Source organism: Hypanus sabinus, chromosome 1, assembly GCF_030144855.1.
Source record: "Hypanus sabinus isolate sHypSab1 chromosome 1, sHypSab1.hap1, whole genome shotgun sequence".
Classification (NCBI taxonomy): domain Eukaryota; kingdom Metazoa; phylum Chordata; class Chondrichthyes; order Myliobatiformes; family Dasyatidae; genus Hypanus; species Hypanus sabinus.
In genome coordinates, this window is record NC_082706.1 from 177,838,357 (window position 1) to 177,859,571 (window position 21,215).

The window sequence follows — 21,215 nt, forward strand, 5'->3', positions numbered from 1 at the left end:
ATCCTTCCACTTCTTCATCCAAATCATTTATAAAAATCACCAAAATCAGGGGTCCTAGAACAGTTCTCTGCACAACATCACTGGTTATCAACCTCCTGGTAGAATATGCTCCACCTAATACCACCCTCTTCTTTCTATGGGCAAGTCAATTCTTTATCCATACAGCCATTTTTTCCTGGATTCCATACTTCCTCACTTTCTGAATGACCCTACAATAAGGAACGTTTATCAAATGTCTTACTAAAATCTGTGTACAGTACACCACATCCACAATTCTACTTTCATCAATGTGTTTTGTCACACTCTCAAAAAATTCAGTCAGGCTTGTGAGGCATGACCTTCCCCTCACAAATTAATGCTGACTATCCCTAATCAGACTATGCTGCTCCAACTACTCATAAGTCCTGTCTCCAAAGAGTCCTCTCCAATTAATTGCCGACTTCTAAAATAGGACTCACTGGTGTATAATTCCTAGGATTATCTTTCCTTGTTTTAGAAGTATGTTGCCAGCACTTGAGGGAATGCATTATGGAGCGAGGTTGAACAATCTAGTACTTTATTCATTGGAGGGTAGGAGAATGAGGGATGATCCTGTTGAGATATAAAATGAGAAGTATTTTTCCCCAAGTTTGGAGAATCAAGAACTATAAGGCATAAGTTTAAGATGACGGGAAAGATTTAAAATGGACTTAAGAGCAACTTTTTCTCTCATAGAGTGTTCAGTATATAGAATGAACTACCAGGAGATGTGGTTGAGGCAGGTACATTTAAAAGGTACTGGGACAGGTACATTGATAGAAAAGGTTTAGAGGAATATGGGCCAAATCAGGCAAATTAGACTATCTTAGAAGAGCATCTAGTTTCTCATAGTGTAGTTGGGCCAAAGAGCCTGTTTCTGTGCTGTATGACTCTGGCTTGTATCTTATATGTAGAAAGACACTTTGGATCTTTGCCAGTTCACAATAAGCAATCCTATTTCACCTCTGCTGATGTCTCATCAATTCCAGGATTGAAAGGCTTGTCATATGAAGAGTGTTTGATGGCTCTGGGCCTTATTCACTGGAATTCCGAAGAATGAGGAGTGACCTCATTGAAACCAATCAACTGGTAAAAGGCCTTCATAGAGTGGATGTGGAGAGGATGTTTCCTATGGTGGGAGAGTCTAATACCAGAGGACACTGCCTCAGAATAGAGGGGTGCCCTTTAAAAATGGAGATGAGGAGGAATTTCTTTAGCCAGAGAGTGGTGAATCTGTGGAATTCTTTGCCACAGGCAGCTGTGGAGTCCAAAACTTTATGTGTATATATAAGGTAGAGGTTGATAGATTCTTGATTGGTTTGGGCATGATGTGATATGGGGGGAAGACAGGAGATTAGGGCTGACAGGAAAAATGGATCAGCCATGATGACATGGTGGAGCAAACTTAATGGGCCAAATAGCCTAATTCTGTCACTATATTTTATGGTCTAATTCCCTTTGTGATTCTTTTCAAACACTAACATTCTCTGGTTGACGAGTTATTGCAGCTAATTAACCTCCCAGCATCGTTTTGGGATATACTGTAGAAGGAAACAAGAGCACCCAGAGAAAATGGGTAATCTCTGCACAGATAGCAACTGAGGTCATGAATAACCCTTGGCTGGAGGAGGATGGTATAGTTGAGGAGTCAGAGAGCACAGTAAATGAAAATTTTAAAAAATCATAGATGGTGCAAAACTATAATGAAACCAGAAGTACTGTAAAGTTTCAGCAAGTTAGGCAACGTCTGAGGAAAGTGAAACATAGTTAGTGTTTCAAGTCAAAAACTCTACATCTAATGACCTGAAATGCTAATTCTGTTTCTGCTTCCCCAGTTCCATTTTGGTCATAGAGTTATACTGCATGGAAACAGGCCCTTTGGCTCAACTTATCCATGCCAACCAAGGTGCTATGCTGAGCTAGTCCTATTTGCCTGGATTTGGCCCATATCCCTCTAAACCTCCACTCTCTTCACACCGTTACCATCGAGAAGGAGGTACAGAAGTCTGAAGGCACTCACTCAGCGATTCAGGAACAGCTTTCCCTCTGCCATCTGATTTCTTAATGGACCTTGAACCCATGAACACTACCTCACTACCTTTTCTATCTCATTTTTTGCACTACTTATTTTAACTTCACTATTTAATAAGACATGTCTTACTGTAATTCAGGCTTTTTCTCTATATTTATTTATCTTGTATTTCATTGTGCTACTGCTGTAGAGTTAATAAATTTCATGAAACATGCTGGTGATATTAAACCTGATTCTGATATGTCCAATTGTTTTTGACAGTAAAGGTTGCATTTGTATCTGCATCCATCATTTACTTTGACAACTCATTCCCATATACCCACCGTATGTGAAAAGCTTTCCCCTCGGTTTCCTTTAAATCTTTACTCTGTCATCTAAAACCTATACCCTCTAATATCAGATTCTTCTGTCTGGGAAAAAAATTGTGACCATCTACCCTATCTATGCCTCTAATGGTTTTAGAAAATCCTCAGTTTCCTTCACTCAAGGAAACAGTTCCAGTCCATCAAGTTTCTCCTTAATACTCAGGCTCTCCAATCCCAGAAACATCCTTGTGATTCTTTTCTGCACCATCTGCAGCTTGATGACATCCTTCCTATACTATAGTGACCTGGACTGCACCTAATATTCCAGCTGCATTCCCCCCAACATCCTTTACAGCTGTAAAAGGACATTCCAGCACTGGCACTCAGTGCCCTACCTGATGATGGCAAGCATCTCGCATGTCATATGTCTTCTTCACTTTTTTGTCTACCTGTGTCACCACTTTCTGGGAACTATGCACCTACACCCCTTGGAATCTCTGTTCTACAGCACTCAGCAGCACCCTGTCATTTACTATGTATGCCTGCCAAGATTAAACTTCCAAAATGCATCACTTTGCACTTGTCTGAGTTAGATTCCATTTGCCATTCCTTTGCCCACTTTCCCGGATGATTTTGATCCAGTTGTTACTTTAAGTAACCTTTTTGGCTGCCTACCACACCACCAATTTTGATGTCATTCTCAACTAATCATGCCTCTACCTTTTTATCTATGTTAGTATATATGACAAACAACAGGAGACCTAGCGCTAATCCTCATAGCACACTGCGGGTCACAGTCCTCTAGTCTGAAAAAAATAACTTCCATTACCATCTCCTCATTGCTTCCACAAAGCCAATTTTCTATGCAATTGGCTAGCTCACCTGTATGACATGTGATCTCACCCTCCAGACTAGTCAACTATACTGTTTTTATGGGGTGGGAGGTGCGCGGAGAAATGAATGAGATATAATTCTCTAAGCTCACAGGTAGAGAACATCCAAAAAAAGAACTTGCAGTTCATCTTCTCAGATTGTATCAAAGTACTTCCTATTGGTTTTCAGTGTAATCATTGTTTACGTACTGTCAAACTGTACAAACAATGAGATAAAACATTGAATGTAGAACAGTACAGCACATAGCAGGCCTTTTGGCCCATGGTATGTGTGCTGACCATGATGTCAATTTAAACTGCACATCTGTGGTGATATGACATGTAAGAATGTGATTGGAGAGAGTTCTGAGCATGGGCAGGGATGATAGAAAGATCGAGAAACATGGCATTGTAAACACGTTGTGGTGTTGTTAATTAAAAGTTGTATTTCTTCCAGAACATGGTTCTTTATTAGTAACTCACTGTACGTATGAATATAAAGAACACAACATAGTGTCAGAGGTCAGTCTGGAAGAATAGTAAGTTTCCTAACACGGGAGAATCAAAGATAATTTTCTGAAAAAAGAGTTTGAACTGTTTTGGTGTGCTAACAGTTTTACAGATGGAAGGTTTGCAGCCTCCATCGACGCTTCAATTGTCTGGAAACGTAGCTGAGAACTGGAAAAAATTTAAGCAGCATTTTGAATTGTATTTATTGGCAATTGATTTGGATCAAAAACCGGAAAGAACGAGAGCTACGCTTCTACTCCATGTAATAGGTGATGACGCAATTGAGGTATATAATCATTTTTGAAAATGAAGATAATTTGAAGTTAAAATTATAAAGGACAAATTTGAAGCATTTTGTATACCGAAGCGTAATGTGATGTATGAGTGGCATAGATTTTTTACATGTACACAGAGAGCTGGTGAAACTATTGATCAATATGTTACTGAATTGGGACACCAGAGTAAAACATGCGAATTTGCAGAAATGACAGACTCTCTCATTAAAGACAGAATTGCTTGTGGCATTCTGGATAATGGTCTGAGAGAAAGACTATTAAGAGAACAAGACTTAGACTTGCAAAAAGCTTTCATGCTCTGCAAAGCTTCGGAATCCATGACATCACAGGCTAAAGAACTTTTCATTGGGAACTGCAACGTAGTCACAGTGAGGAAGCATGAACATATTAGAAAAAATAATAAAACGACAACAAAACCGACAGAGAGCAAGATGTCATCTGAGAGCAAAAAGCTATGTGATTGCTGTGGGCGGCAGCATCGGCCAAAACAGTGTCCAGCGTATGGGAAAATGTGCAACTACTACGATAAGAGTAATCATTATTCACGCTGTTGCAGACGTAGAAAGAAAATAAAACAAGTAAATGCAGTGCTTGAAAATGAATGTGAGGAATTTTATATCGATGTGCTCTATGAAAACAAACAAAGTAAGAATGACTGGACTATTCCATTGCAAGTGAACCAAAACACATTCTGTTTAAACTGGATACTGGAGCACAAGTAAATGTTCTTGCAGAATCTGAGTTTAATGCATTAAAGCCAAGACCAAGGTTACACCAGACAAATATAAAAGTGACTGGGTATTCAGGTGCAGACATTCCAGTTAAAGGAACATGTGTGGCAAAAGTATCACACAAAAATATTGTGCACACGCTTTCATTTGTGGTGGTGCCAAGGAATGTACAGTCAATACTGGGTTTATCTGCCTGTGTGAGACTGAATTTGGTAAAAAGAGTATTAGTCCTGGACAGTGACACAGAGTCAGAATACAGTAACTTGATGAGAGAGTATGAGGACTTGTTCAAAGGGCTTGGTTGTCTTCCAGGAGAGCACATGATTAAAATTGACAACACAGTGCCACTCATAGCACATCCATGTAGAAAAGTGCCTTTTGCATTACATCATCAGCTGAAAACAGAACTTGACAGAATGGAACGGCTAGGAGTCATAAAAATTTGATGAACCAACTGAATGGGTCAATTCACTTGTCATTGTTGATAAGAAAAATGGAAAACTGAGGATTTGCTTAGATCCAAGAGACTTGAATCGAGCCATTAAAAGAGAGCATTTCAAATTGCCTACTCATGAAGAAATTATGTTACAGTTTGCTAATGCAAAGTACTTTAGTAAATTAGATGCATCCTCTGGATTCTGGCAACTTAAACTAGATGAACCGAGTTTAAAGTTGTGTACCTTTAACACTCCTTAGGGGCAGTATTACTCCAGGAGCATGATAAGGAATGGCTACGAGTGACATATGCATCTTCTTCATTATCTGATCCAGAAACAAGTTATGCCCAAATTGAAAAAGAATTGCTTAGCATTATGTTTGCTTGCGAGAGATTTCATCAGTTTGTGTCAGGGCAATCTACTGATGTTGAAACTGATCATAAGCCTCTGATTGCATTGTTTCTCAAACCTTTAAATGACGGTCCTTTGCAAATTCAGCGAATGATGATCAAATTGCAAAGATATGTATTGAATGTGTCATACACACCTGGAAAATTCATGTACATGGCTGACACACTTTCCAGAGCTTTGGATCCAACAACAAAAGACAGTCACGGGGACGCTGTTGATGTTCATACATTTGTTGATATGATCATAGAGACTGTATCTGTTGCTCCCAAAAAGTTGGAACTTCTGTGTCTTGAGATAGAGAAGGACAAAATTCTCAGTCAGGTTATAGAAGTGGAGATGGACAGATGGCCAGGTAATAGGCATGACTGTACCTCAGAAGTATAAGAATATTGGAACCACTGATCAGAACTTTCAGTTGTGTATGGGATATTGTACAAAGGTAGCAGAATTGTGATTCCTAAAAAGAAATGCTTGGGAAAATTCATGAAGGTCACCTACGTATTGAAAAATGTAAGAGAAGGGTGCGAGAAGTGATGTTTTGGCCCAGGAAGAATCAAAAAATTGCAGAATTGGATTCTTCTTGTCAAATATGCCTTAAATACCAACCTGTCAACCCTAAGGAGCCACTGCATCCACATCCTAGTCCTGAGAGACCTTATCAGAACGTAGGCATTGATAGTTTTGTAACGAACAACAAAGATTACCTATTAATAACAGATTACAGCTCATTGTATCTTGAAGTGTGTGGTCTGAGCAGAACAATTGCAGAGAATGTAATTACATGCATGAAATCAGTTTTTTCCAGACATGGTGTACCTGATGACATTTTCACAGACAATGGTCCACAATTCAATGGTGAATGCATGAGACATTTTGCTCATGAATGGGACTTTGTTCATACAACATCTAATCCATTTTTCCCTTAGTCCAATGGATTAGTTGAGGAGTTGGTAGGAATTATCAAGAAACTGATGCACAAAACAAAAGATATTGGAGGTGATTTTTATAAAGCATTGTAGCCTATCGCAGTACTCCACTTGAATGTGGATTTTCACTTGCTCGGCTCTTGATGGGACGCAGTTTGAGATCCAATCTGCAAATAGATGAGAGCCTTCTGAGAACAGAGGGAGGTGAACAAGTGAAAAGATGGAAAGATGAACACAAAGCAAAGCAGAAAATATACTTTGACAGAATGTTCTCGTCCATCACGTAAACTGCACCAAGGAGATGAAGTAAGGATACAAGACAAAATGAACACATGGGCAGAAAGCTACAGTACTTGAAGAAGTACAACCCAGATCATGCATGGTCCAAATAGAATAAGGAGCAGTGTTAAGAAGAAATCGCAAAGGCTTCAAGAAAGAGCCAACTTCAGAGTTTCAGTTAACTGATGTAGACCAGGAAATAACAATGAAACACAAGAACTGCGTGAACCACTTAGAAGGTCTACTCGTGTTCATAAACCCCCAGAGAGACTGATAGAGACATGTTAAATTATGTATTTGCTCTGGTCAATGTTGCTAATTGTTTTTCTTTTAAAGGAAAGGAAGATGTGGTGATATGATGTGTAAGAACGTGATTGGAGAGAGTTCTGAGCATGCGCAGGGATAATAGAAAGATCGAGAAACATGGCATTGTAAACACGTTGTGGTTGTTGTTAAATAAAAGTTCTATTTCTTCCAGAACATGGTTCTTCATTAGACACCCATGGTATGTATGAATATAAAGAACACAACAACATCTACCTGCATATTGTCAAAATTCATCATATCATTCTCTGTTCATGTGGCTGTCTAAAATCCTATTAAATATTGCTATTGTATCTGTTTCTATCACCACCCTGGCAGTGCATTCCAGACACCTACCACTCTGTTTAAAAGAAAATTATATCACGTAGATATCCTTTACAATTGCCCCTCTCACCAATACCCATGACATGGTTCTACTCAGCCCCTTGGACCTCAAGCAGTCTAAGAGAGTGAGTAGCACCCATCCTTCGATCTGTTCAGGCAGCGACCATGGGATCACAAAGCATCAAAGAACAAGGCAGAGAGCTGAATTGACTCAAGAGCTCAAGTTCACCCAATAAAAATTTCATTACAGAGAAATTAAATGATGAACACCAGCTACTGCTTCATTCCTAATGAAAGGAGACCTACGAATGAAAGGGAGCAAGAACGTGAATGGAGAAGCACAGAGAACATATGACAGAAAACTGTGAGTAAAGCACAAAAGTATAACAGACTAGCTGCAAGAATTAGAAGGAACAATGCACTTTGATCCATGAATGTTAGATGCTGCAGATAATAGACAGGTCATACTGATGACTATCAAGTAGTATCTTGAATTAAGCATCAGGGATCAAGGATCAACTTGATTCACCATTTACGTTCACATATGTTAGGAATTTGTTGTTGTGCATTGACACGTCATGTAACAAAAAACAATATTCAACAATTAAGAAGAAATGTAAAAATGTTAAAGTACAGATATGGAGGAAAATGTGTATAAATGCATAAATAGCAGCATTTATTCACAATATAAACAGCATTTTATATAAAGTGGTTTAAAGTGTTTACAGTGCAGTGCAGTAACAGGGGTAATAGATAGAGAGGGGTGGGAGGGCTAACTAGGATGATTGATTAGTTTAACAGCCTGAGAAACAACATTTTTAAAATGGCACAAAGATTTTGTTTTAATAGCCTTACAGTGCTTTCCAGAAGGGAACTTTTGGAAAAGGTAATTTGCAGGGTGGGTGGTGTCTGCAGTGACTTTTCTGCCTGTTTCTTTGTCCTGCATACATACACGACCTCTGTGATGAAAACCAATGACCTTTTCAGCTGACCTGACAGTTTGCTGTAGTTTTCATATATTGTAAGCAGACGTGGTACCAAACCAGACAGTAATGGCTGATATGAGATGCTCTCTACAATGCATTGTAGTATTGCACCAGTATGTTCTGGGGTGGATAGAATTCTACCAATTGCTGCAAGAAGCAAATCCTCTGCTGAGCCTTTTTGTAAATGAAGTGAGATGAGAGCTGAATACACTTGTCATCTGAGACATCAAATTTACATTTGAAATAGCAGCCCTTGTTCAAAATTGTGGTAAGCAGTTCCTTTCCTTTAACTTTAATTAATATTTAATAGATTAATGGCATTGGAGTGTAGTGACTCATTGCAAGATGCTCTCTGTGGATCTGCTCATTACTTCTATTATAGTCATTAAACTTTTTAAATCTATATTTTATGACTCTAAGATGATCTTCTACCTTATTCTCTGCCTGCACTGCACTTTGACTGTATTCTGTAATTGCTTTCCCTTGTACTACCTCATTGGACTTGTGGTAATAAATTATTTGTTTGGATGGCATGCATATCAAAGATAATTCACTGTAAAATAGTAAACCAACTTACAAATTTACCACTCTCCAATGCAATACCCATCACAAGCACATCTTCCCTTCCCTTGATGCTTTCTACAGTCGATCACTTTCATGTCTCCTTTGTCTGTACAATCCTCCCCACTAATCCCTCTCTGGTCACCAAGTGTTTCACCTGCCTCTACATTTTATTCCATTCGGGGCCCTAACCAGTCCTTCCAGTTGAGGCAATGCTTCACATATGAATCTATCAGTGTTATATATTGCATCTGTGCTCCCAGTGTGGCTTCCTCTACATTGATTAGACCTGATGCAGATTGGGGGACTGCTTCATTGAGTGCCTTAGTTCTGTCCGCTATAACAGCTTAGATCTCCAGCTGGCCAGACAGTTTCATTCCACTTCCTATTCCCATTCCGACATTTTTGTCCACAGTCAAGAACAACGCTTAATATTCTACTTTGGTACTCTCCAACCGAATGGCATGAACATTGATTTCTTTAACTTCTGGTAATTACTCCCATCTGTCACCCCCCCCCCCCCAATTTTGTTCTCCCTTATCCTACAAGCCCCATCACCACTTTTCTTTTCCTGTCCCGTCCTCTTGATCTGCCAATCTCCCACACATTCATCCAACTGGTTCTCTCCTCACCTCCTTCCCTTTATTCCATAGTCCTCCTATCAGATTCCATCTTTGTAACCTGTACCTATCACCTCCCAGCTTCTTATTGCATTCTCACTCTCTTGCTTCCCCACCCTGCCATCTTTCTCTTCTCATCAGGACTCACCCACCATTTCTAGCTCCAACTCCTCTCCCCGCCCTCCACCCTTTTATACTAGCATCACTCCTCTTTCTTTCCACACTTGAAAAAGTATCCTAGCCGAAACATCAACTGTCCATTTCCCTCATTAGGAGCTACTTGAACTCCTGAGTTTATCCTGTATTTTTGTGCATCACGTTAAAGCTATACCTTCTCGTATTTAACATTTCCTTACTAAGGTGAAAAACTGACCAGTTTACATCTTTGCCTCTCCTAATTTTATATACTCCTATCAGGTTACCCCTCAGCCTCTGACACCTCAGAGAAAACAATTCAGGTTCGACCAACTTCTCTTTATGATTTATGCTCCCTAATCCAGACACCTTTTCTGCACTTTCTTCAAATCCTTCATAGTCCTTCTGTTATACAGCAACCAGATCTGCCACAACCTGATCAAAGGTGAACATGACTGCCTAATTTTTACACTCAGTTCTCTGACCAACAAGGGCAAGTGGGTCCCATGCTTTCTTTACCACCCTATCTACTTGTGTTGCCACTTACAGGGAGCTGTAGACTTGCACCTCAAAATTCCTCTGCATATCAATGCTCTTAAGGCTACTACATTTACTGTATACTTTTCTTTTACCCCTGACCTCTGAAAGTGGTCTATATTCATCAAGTCCCTCTCCATTCATGTCTATTAAGCACTGCAACATTTCCAACTGGTATCTGCAAAATCCTTTGAAAATCTTCCTCACTATCCACAACCTTGCAAATATTTGTCATTTACAAACTTAATAATCAACCCATCAGCATTTTTATCCCGATCATTTATGTAGTCTCAGCAATGACAGTTTTCCAGTTGGAATGGGAGTCCTCCACCACTGCCATCTTCTATCTTCTTTGGATGTTGGGATAGATATTGAATGATTTGCTTGCATTTATTGATACCATTTCTGAGTTTATAAAGAATCATCTGAGGCCTGTAGAGTGCATTTCATACAAAAGGTTGTGGAACTGATATTTCCTTTTGCTGGGGTATCCTGAACCAGGAATGCCCCATTCAGTAGTGATGTGAAAGGAAACGCCATTACAGACACGATGAAGAATATAGGGTGAGTGTGGGTAAATGGAACTGAGGTAAAAGAATATCAAATATCAGAGTAGGCACAAGTGGCCAAACGTCCTACCCCTGCTATTTCTAATGCACCAGCTTCATGTAATATTTGTTGTGTAATGTTCCTAACATTGCAACATTTCTATAGTCTTGCAGTGATTCCAAGGTTGCAGTAGGGGCCGCACGGCAGATGGTACATTGAAACACGCACTGCTAAATAGCCATTTGGAAGCTGGAACGCCGGCCTTAAGTTTGACTTCAGTTTGGTGGATTTGAGTCCTACTTCGTAATGAACAACATATAATAACTTGATTAACTGGCTAAGTCAGTTTGCTTAGATACTTTATTGAAGCCTAATAGAAATAAGTCAGCAGTTCTTCCACGTCAGGGAATTCAGCCAGGAGCTCAAGAAAGAGAGAAGCGAATGTTATCACTGAGCCCCTCAGTGCAGTGGACCCTGGACCGGACCAAAGTACGTTGGATCTTTATTTATATAGCCCCACCTCCGTACAACTATGGAACCTGGCATTAAGCTTGCAAATGTAAGCGTTTTGTGAAGTAGTAAAACTGTAAACTAGTTTGGGTAGTTTGCAGAAGCCCCACCCATAGCACTCCCTGGCGCACTATTTTTCCACCAGCCTCTCTGTCAGCGCAACATAGTTTAGTTGCTTCGAAGCCTTAACTGCGTATTCCACAAAAAATACACCAAAAGTTTTACATGTTTTCCTATCTTCGTCCCGCTGCCTACTGTGCAGCTGTGGCGATTTATAATAGATATTTGTTTCGGCAATTCTGTAATCAAACATTTATATTTGTTTACTAAATGGTACTAGTCTCAACCACAAGGGGTTTAATGCGCAATAAAATTAACATATAGCAAATTTACGCCCATTGTCTTTATACACTCTAGATCCGGAACTAGCATAGGGACCTTCTAGTCCGCGCGGCCGTGGTATCTTCCAGCTCGGTGTGGGAGCGCGCGCGGCCATGGTACCTTCCAGCTCGGAATGCGAGCGAGCGCGCGGCCATGGTACCTTCCAGCTCGGAATGCGAGCGAGCGAGCGCGTGCGCGCGCGCGGCCATGGTACCTTCCAGCTCGGAATGCGAGCGAGCGAGCGTGCGCGCGCGGATAGAAGTCAGCTGCTGAGCCGAGGACTTTGGAAGTGTAGAACTGATAGTAAATTATTTGGCAAGTGTAAATGAGAACTAATGTTGTGTGCAAAATCTGAATGGTGAGTAGTACCGGATCCGAACTCTACACTTTCTTGAGTCGTTTTGTGGATGTAGTCATCACTGTTGCGAAATTAATAATGTAATAGGCACTTAGAATTCACAACTTTAATTCGAGCTACCAGAACATTCTCGAGTTCGTTTACAAATTGGGTGTTAAATGAATGCAGATTAAAAGCTTAGCCAATGTACCTGTTTACTGCTTTAAAAAAGTAAAAGAAACACTGCAAGTATAAAGAATAAGGCTGGAAAAATTCCAGATTAAGCAGAAGAGTTGGCCTTTAAAGTCTTGTCGGCTTTCTGTGGACAAATGAAGTATGTGCAGCAATTGTAAGTCATGCTTGATACTGTTTGTGATATATTTTCGCACACTTGTTTTTGGTTATTAAGAGGTACACTATTCATAAGTGGTTTGCATACTTACCGACAACTATATTTTGTGAATGTCAGCATTTTATATGGCTGTTGTTCCAAGATATTTTTGTTAAAGTCTGATTAACACAGTTCTATTCATATAGTATTACAGTGGACAGTTCAACAGGGATATTTAGTTTTACTGCTAAGTTTTCCCTCCAGGTAAATTTAGAGATCAAAGAGTTACAAACAGACTGAAACCTTACTGCAAGTACTGTTCCATTCATTTTGAATCTTTAGAGAAACAAAAGTTGATTCATCCACAAAATCTTTGACATAGAACTGGGATGAGACCAAAGAAACTGAGGTGAAATATGAGGTTAATGTTTTTCAGAAGTATTTTAATCTGCAGTCTTTTTAATGAAGATTAAGTATGTAGTCAGAATTTTTTTCTTTGCTTTTAGAATGTGGAAAGTAGAATTGTTTTGTATATTGCATATTGCTGACATAAAGTATACAGCAGTGAAGTGGGCCATTTAGTGGGCACGACTGAGTCCTTGTTCCTTTCCAGTTTGAGCTTCTGCCCTTCTTTCTAAATTCAAGATTATTTAATGTAATTCCTGGACACAAGTGTAAGGAGAACAAAATAATTTAATCTGATGCAGCACAAAAAAGACAAAAGATAAAGGACACAATAATAATTTAAAAACACACATAATAATATAAATACATTGAATAGCTTTCTACATTGATTGCATGTCCATACAGTGATGCTAGGCTGTACATAAGGTGACTGATGGGAAATATTAAAGTAGTGGGTGGAGATGTTAATCAGCCTAACTGCTTGGGGAAAGTAAATTTTGAGTCTGGTGGTCCTGGTGTGGATGCTCTATAGCATTCCCCCCCTGATGGGAGTGGGGCGAGCAATCCATGAGCAGGGTGTGTGGTATCTTTCATGATGTTACTGGCCCTTTTCCAGTACCTTTCTGCATACATGTCCTTGATGGTGGGTAGGCTGGTGCCTGTGATGCTTTGTACAGTCTTTCTTCCGCTGCAGTGCAATTTCTGTATCAGGCAGTGGTGAGGTTTGTTAGGATGTTATGTGCATCTATAGATTGCAATTCTATGAGTATGGAAGTGCAAAGTCCAGATTTATTCAGCTTCCTCAGAAAATAGAGGAGTTGGTGAGCTTTTTTGACTGTATAGGATGTGTTCTGGGACGTTGCGAGGTTACGTGTGATGTCTGTGCATTAGTATAATCCTCTTGCTTCATGTAGTATCCAAATTCCTTTAAACACAACTATGCACTTTGCCTCAAAGTAGAGGTTTCACGTTCATGCCACTTTCCAGGTAAGGCAGTTTCTCATGAATTCTCAACTCTTTTTTGGTGGCAGTTTTGTATTGATGTTCTTTAGATCTACTGTTTCAAACTTTTTAGCTCATAATTTTTTTTTTGTAATTTATTTTTTATTGAAGTTCATCAAACATTTCCATAAGATGTATTTCAGACATTGTACATATATACCATATCATATATATCACAAATCTCCACAAAGTATTTATCTGAGTTAGAAATGGAGGGAGTTTGGGTGGAAAGACTTGATAAGATATTTTATTACACCCTCTCAGAAATCCCATTATGATAGTAACCTCCCTGTTTGCTGGATGAATTGTGGAAATCAAAATGCAAATCATTATCATATTTTTTGGGACTGCCCTGTTATCACAAACTATTGGAGGGGGATACACAATGCCCTACAAGACATCTTTAAATGTGAAATACCCTTGGAGAGTTGGCTCATAATTTTTAAGGATCACTTTGAGGTTACCTTTTTCCTCTCACTTTTTCCCACTCCCCATCCCCCTCCTGTAAATGATGTTCGTCTATTTGTATTCTAAATCCTTCTGCACTCTTTTAATTGTCTCTGAACCTTCTCTATGAAAAATGAACAAGAACTTCACACAACATCCCCATTGTAGTCTAACTAGTGTTTGATAAAGTGTGGATTCTCCATGTTCAAATCCAGGTACTGAGAAATAATGTTTAACTGTGCCACTAGATTAGAGCACCAGAACCTTAATTCTAGGTGACTGCAACTGATTTGTGCTGTTGTGTTGTCAGTTGGAGTAATAATTTGATATAGAATTTGTTTGTCCCATTCATGATAGCAATGCTGTGATTCCTGAGGATGTTAATGTACAGAACTGAAGAAAGGAAAGATTACTAACAAGAGAAAATCTGCAGATTCTGGAAATCCAAACAACACACAAAATCCACCCCCCCCCCCCTTCTCCAGCCCTTTATCTCTTTCACCAATTGACTTCCCAGCTCTTTACTTCACCCCCTCCCTGTCTCCTGGTTTCACTTATCACCTACCACCTTGTACTACTCCCTCCCCTCCTCCCACCTTCTTACTCTGACTTCTCATCTTTTCTTCCGGTTGTGATGAAGGGTCTTGGCCTGATATGTCAACTGTTTACTGCTGCCTGACCTGCTGAGTTTCTCCAGCATTTTGTGGTGGCTTGTATGGAAGGATTATAATTGACCCAGATTGTCAGATGCATTTTGGAACTCTTAATCATTGACATGGCCGATGATTTTAGTTTGGCTGGATTAAATTCAACTGACTTGGATACAAGTCAAGTCATTCGACCATAACTGCTGGTACAGTACATAGTAAAAATGGGACAATGTTTTTCAGGACCATGGTGTTACATGACATAGTACAAAAGCTAGACTGAACTATGTAAAAAAGAAACAGAGAAAGCTACACTAGACCATAGACCTACACAGGACTGTGTAAAGTGCACAAAAACAGTGCAGGCATTACAATAAATAATAAACAGGACAATAGGGCAAGGTGTCAGTCCAGGCTCTGGGTATTGAGTAGTCTGATAGCTTGGGGGAAGAAACTGTTACATAGTCTGGTCGTGAGAGCCTGAATGCTTCGGAGCCTTTTCCCAGACGGCAAAGGACATAACTGGCAAATTTCTATGTGATCTGCTAGATGTCAGTTTTACAACTGGACTGGAATAGCTTGGTTTGAGGTGTATGTAGTACGACTAAGCACAGACCTTCAGTGCTGCAGTTGGGACTTTGTTTAGACTCAGACTTCTATTTTCTAGAGCTATCAGCTATTTCACAAAGAAAGAATTAGCTGAAGAGTGGCTTCTGTGATGGTGGTTCCACCAGATGAAGGAAGTCCATTTGGATCATTCACTTGGCAATTTTGGCTGACCATGGTTACAAATGCTTTAGCCCTTTAATTCAGCATTCAAATGATGTGGATGTTCTCTGCCTGTTGGTTGTTTAATTGTTCTGCCACCATTTACAATTGGGTATGGTAGGATTGCAGAGATTTGATCTGATCTATTAGATAAGTGACAAGCTGCCAATTGCACAATTTGTTGCTGTATAGCATGTGGCTGTGTAATACTCACTTCCTTCATTGCTATCATGGACAGATATGAGGACTGGATTGAGTAGATTTTCTCTTTTACTACTGGTATTGCCAAGTCATTCCCAGTGATGGGCATTGAAATCCCCTATCAAGAGAATGATCTGTTCTCTTTCTACTTTTGTTAGAGTCAGTTAAAATCATTGTATATGAAAAAACATAGAAACAAGTCACTTGACCCCTAATGCTTGTCAGCTCTATAACAGAGTTACCCACCAGCTCTACTTACTGGCCTCTCCTTTGTAGCCTTGGAAAATCTTTATAGGCATATTTTCATGCAATTCCCTCCAAAGTGGTCAAACCCTGACTCGTCAGCTAATGGGAGATGGAAGAGGATAGATTTCTTTATCTATGTTTGACATCTAGGGGTAAGCAAGACTAAGGAATTGATTGTGAACTTAAGGAAGGGGAAGTCATGGGAACACCATTTCTTGCTCAAAAGTCAGTGGTGGAAAGAGCTTCTCCGTGGGTTATCACCTTCTGGTGGTGGAGAAACCTGTGTGGGCCTGAAATCCCGAGAGTGATGCCGTCCGGAGCTATGCTCCTGGTAGGGTCACCCATGGCGGTAAGGTCGAGGGTGAGGTCCCTGACAAAGATCAGTCCCACCAAGACCTCAACGGTGGAACAGGCGGACGAAGTTACTTCGAACTCAATGGCTGTGAAGGCAGATGAAGGCTGCAACAAATCCACCAGCTCCAATCATCGTGGTTTCCATGCCATTGGAATCAGTTGGTTGATTTGTGAAGTATCGTGTGCTTCTTGGAGTGCAACATCAAGTACATGTTAAACAAATACATGCACAGGTTTTTTGCCCTGTGATAGATCAATGGAACAAAAACCATCATCCTCGACCTTGATGAATAGCTATGACAACGGTGGAAAGAGAAAGTAGCTTTAAGTTCCTGGGTGTCAGCATCTCCAAGGGTCTAACCTGGGCCCAGCACATTGCACATAATGAAGGTACAGCAGGTACTCTATTTCATTAGGAGTTGGAGGATATTTGGTATAACACCAAAGTCTTTTGCAAATTTCTATAGGTACATGGTGGAGAGCATTTTGACTGGTTGCTTCATAGCCTCAGATGTAGTCTCCAATGCATAGGTTTGCAAGAGGCTCCAGTGGATTGTAGACACAGCTAGATCCATCACGGCTACAACATCCCCACTATCAAAGATGTTTTCAACAGATGGTGCTTTGAGAATGCAGCATTCATCATTCAGGACCCTCACCATCTAAGACACGCTCTCCTCTTGTTACTACCGTCAGAGAGCAAGTACAGGAGATTGAAGACCCACATTCAACAATTCAGCAACAGCTTTTTCATCTCAGTCATCAGATTTCTGATCAGCTCATAACACTATTGTTCCTTATTTTGTGTATATATTTACTTTGTAATTTATAACAGTTTTATGTTCATGTACTGTACTGTTGCAGCAAAACCTGATGTTGAGGACTACCAGAGCAGCTTTCTCCTGTTTGCATACCAGTGCGATGCAACTCTGTTAGGTCTGTCCTGCAAGATGTACCCAAGGATTGTAATGGATGATGCTGGCAAGTTGTCTGTAAAGTTATGATTCTGTGATAATGATAGTGTTGGTTTTGCCAAATGAGAACGTGGGACAGCCCCTAAATTTGATTGCTATTGTAAGAGTGACTTACAATATCCAAATTTGCTGCTTGTTGATCTGTAGAGTTTTATTCTTTGTCTTTATTAGCAGAACAATTGTGATATAGCTGAGAGACATGTGAGGCTGGTTTACAATGAACTGCATGAGAAAGTCTGGTGTCACACGCAGGATGGTAGATTTCATCCTCTAAGAATATAACTGAACCATATGTTTTTGTTTGACACTCTGGTAGTTTTGTGGTCAGTAACAAATGATTAATTTGTGTTTTGTGTCTTGATTTTGTAACTTCTGATTCAAAGATACTGTGAAAGCACTTTTGACTCGAAGGATTGCAATTGAGATATGGTTCCCCATTATTTTCTCAGGGGCATTTTGACAACAATGCCCACAATTCTTGTCTGAATTTTAAGAGTGTTTTATAGTCAATAAAATACTGGTATGTGCTGTCAGGGAGGTGGTAGAAGTGGATATGATAGTAATGTTTAAGAGGCATTTAGAAAGACATTTGAGCAAGTTATAAATATAAGAATGCAGATTATGCATGGGTAGATGCGATAGCTTAGGTAGTTTAGTCTGACATTATTTTAACAATCCATTACACAAAGAAGCTTTATCTATCTCAATGGCTCCTTAACATTAGCTCACCCAGTCTTGCCCTATGTTTTCCATCCTTCCTCCACCCCACCCCTTCTCTGCTATCTAAACTATCTGATTTTCACTGTTGCCCCATTCTGACAAAACTTCCTGGTAATAAAATGATGTTTATTTTTCCACAGATTTTGTCTGATCTTCTGAATGTTCCTAGTATTTTCAATTTTCATTTCATATTTCCAATATCTGTCGATTTCCTTTTTCACTTGGAATGGTAACCCACTCTTTCGACACAATAATTTCATAGTGTCTATAATATTCACCTGAAACAACATGCAGGATCTTGGTTAAATGTCTCACTGACCTCCTTCAGTACTACCAGCAGCATGAACCTAAACATTTGTGGTCCAGTCCTTAAACCGGGTTTTGAACTGACAAACTTTTGACTTGGGAGTGTTGCCAAGCTGAGATTTGAAAGCTTGGACAAATCTCAAAATAAAATATCAAACTAAAATTTTGTTATCAAAGTATATCTATGACACCAAATACAACCTTGAGATTCATTCTCTTGTGGGCATACTCAGCAAATCTACAGGATAATGAAGTGAAATAATTCATTGTGGGAACATTTCAAGAATGTGGCAAGTAAAGTTGAGCGTTGTTATCCAAATTCATTCAGGAGCCTGTAGGTTGAGGGCTAGTAACTGTTCTTGAACAGATGGTGCGATTCTTGAGGCTCGTGTATCTTCTATCTGATTGCAGCAGCGAGAAGAGAACATATATTACAGAAAATTCTCTCACTATGTAACAGGAAAGGCTATGGCTTCCCAAATGTACTGCAAAGTTTTCAAGGTGCTTTCTAAAGAGAAAGTGAGAGTTTCATCTACAGGATGGAAGAAAAAATCTGAAGCACAATTCTGATTTTAAAATTAGGACCTTGAAGGCTTTCAAGCAGGTGAGTTTAGAAATGTGAATAAAATGAAGGATAGAGCTACTTAGAAAGCAATTTCATATCTTAAGGAAACTGAATTAATGTATTTAGTACTGTAATGAAAACTTATGGGTACAGCACAGAAAGGCCTATTTCTGAGCATCTGTTTTTGGGGGTTGGCAGTAATATTAGCCTACAAATTTGAGGCTTATTGTCAATTGAACATAAAGATTCAAAAATGAATAGTATTTAATATTTTAAAAAGCCTGTTAAATGGCAGAAACAACCAGCATAGATCAACCATTATCTTCTGGAATGATGGGTCAACTTAAGGAGCCAAGTGACCTACATTTGCTGCTTTTTTTGTGTTCTTATTTGCAAATGTGAGATGTTTGCCATTTCTGAGGCTGCTACAGATTTATGATAAGTGGATTAGACTGAATAAATGCCAGAAGCTGGCTGACAGATGTTGCATTCCCAGAATTCATGTTTCTAAAATTATATAGAACAAACAGCTTTTAATGTTTGGAATTTTAATGTGACTTTTTGTGATTATTGTTGAAGGTGTCAGGCTTAACTCCTCACCAAGATGCATTTCTTTAAAATGAATTAATTGACAAATTATTAAGAGTAAAATTAATCTAAACAGTCTCAAGTTTGTCATGACACACTTATCTTTTAACTGAAAAGAGCCTTGATCTCTTGCAACCATTTTATTACATTTTAAGGCCTTACAAATTAGAACACATTATTATGTCCAGCTTCTCTGGTTATTCCATTACGTCTTTAGTTCGTGGCTAAGAGATTAACCATATAACAATTGCAGCATGGAAGCAGGCCAACTCGGCCCTTCTAGTCCGTACCAAACACTTACTCTCACCTAGTCCCACTGGTCCACACTCAGCCCATAACCCTCCATTCCTTTCCTGTCCATATTCCTCTCCAATTTTACTTTAAATGACAATACCAAACCTGTCTCCCACTTCTACTGGAAGCTCGTTCCACACAGCTACCACTCTCTGAGTAAAGAAATTTCCCCTTGTGTTACCCTTAAACTTTTGCCCCCTAACTCTCAACTCATTTCCTCTTGTTTGAATCTCCCCTATTCTTAATGGAAAAAGCCTATCCACATCAATTCTATCTATCCCCCTTATAATTTTAAATACCTCTATCAAGTCCCCCCTCAACCTTCTACACTCCAAAGAATAAAGACCTTTAATAAATTAAGGAGGGAAGTTGGAAGAAATTCTTTATTGGACTGTGGCATGCTGTGTAATAATAAAGTCAGAGAACATTGTAAAGGTTAAGAAAAATAATTGATAATTATTTTTCGTGGATATCACAGGTCTATGAGGAGTCAAACATAGCTTATCAGTCTACAGTTAAAATGGATAAGAAAATTAAGTATATTAGAAATAGGTGTAGAAATGCAATTATGTCATGTCTGTTGTATCTTCTAATCTGATTAGTTTGTCCACATGTAAAATATCAGAACACCTATCATCAATGGTGTACGTTGGCAATTTCATTGGTAGAACTAGTCATTTTTCATTACAAATGTAAACAAATGACTTAAAGATAGAAGTAGTTGATGGATCGTGCATGCAGATGTAACATTTTCAGACATCCTATCCTGCAAAAACTCATTTCAGGAAGGTAGCACCCCCGCCCCCTGCAACCCCAATAGATACCAGCTAGTTTAAATAACATTAGCTATGCTAATGAACAAATGACACCTGTTAAACTCACCTCAACATGTCTTTTACATTTTAACTCACCATGGACAATAGAACGGTCACTGTTGCAAACAGTGCAGTGAGCAACATTGGCATTATTTTTGAAGTCGACTGTAAAGCCTGCCCACAGAGAAAACTGATAGGTCTACTTAGCACGAAGCGAGACCAATCGAGATGCTCCCTCTCGCTCTCGCTCTTCCTCTCCCTCTAAAGCAATTTGATTTCCGGGATATTGTATATTATTTGCAAGTGTCAGGGAGCCACTATCAATATGCGGGAGACTCCTGGAACTTCCGGGAGAGGTGGGATGTCTGCATTTTGACATGCCAACAAATGCATTGGTGACCTATCAATAGTATTTGTACATGGAGGTAGATGAGAATGATTAAAATTGACAAAATTATACTCCTTGTTTTA

The 21,215-nt window shown here is 39.4% G+C and overlaps 1 protein-coding gene across 7 annotated transcripts in view; it reads left to right on the forward strand.

Moving 5' to 3' along the window:
* Positions 1-21,215, forward strand: part of sgk3 (serum/glucocorticoid regulated kinase family member 3) — a 110,855-nt gene that overhangs the window by 12,309 nt on the left and 77,331 nt on the right. The window contains exons 3-4 of one of the 7 annotated variants that reach the window (XM_059982088.1): positions 7,154-7,322; positions 7,716-7,829. The exons of 2 other annotated variants lie outside the window; for them this stretch is intronic. The gene's annotated coding sequence lies outside the window, so the exon portion shown is untranslated. Of the gene's footprint in view, positions 1-7,153; positions 7,323-7,715; positions 7,830-11,074; positions 11,343-11,976; positions 12,103-12,174; positions 12,431-21,215 lie in introns of those variants that run through there. 4 more of the 7 variants (XM_059982105.1, XM_059982080.1, XM_059982096.1 and 1 more) reach the window with 4 other exon arrangements.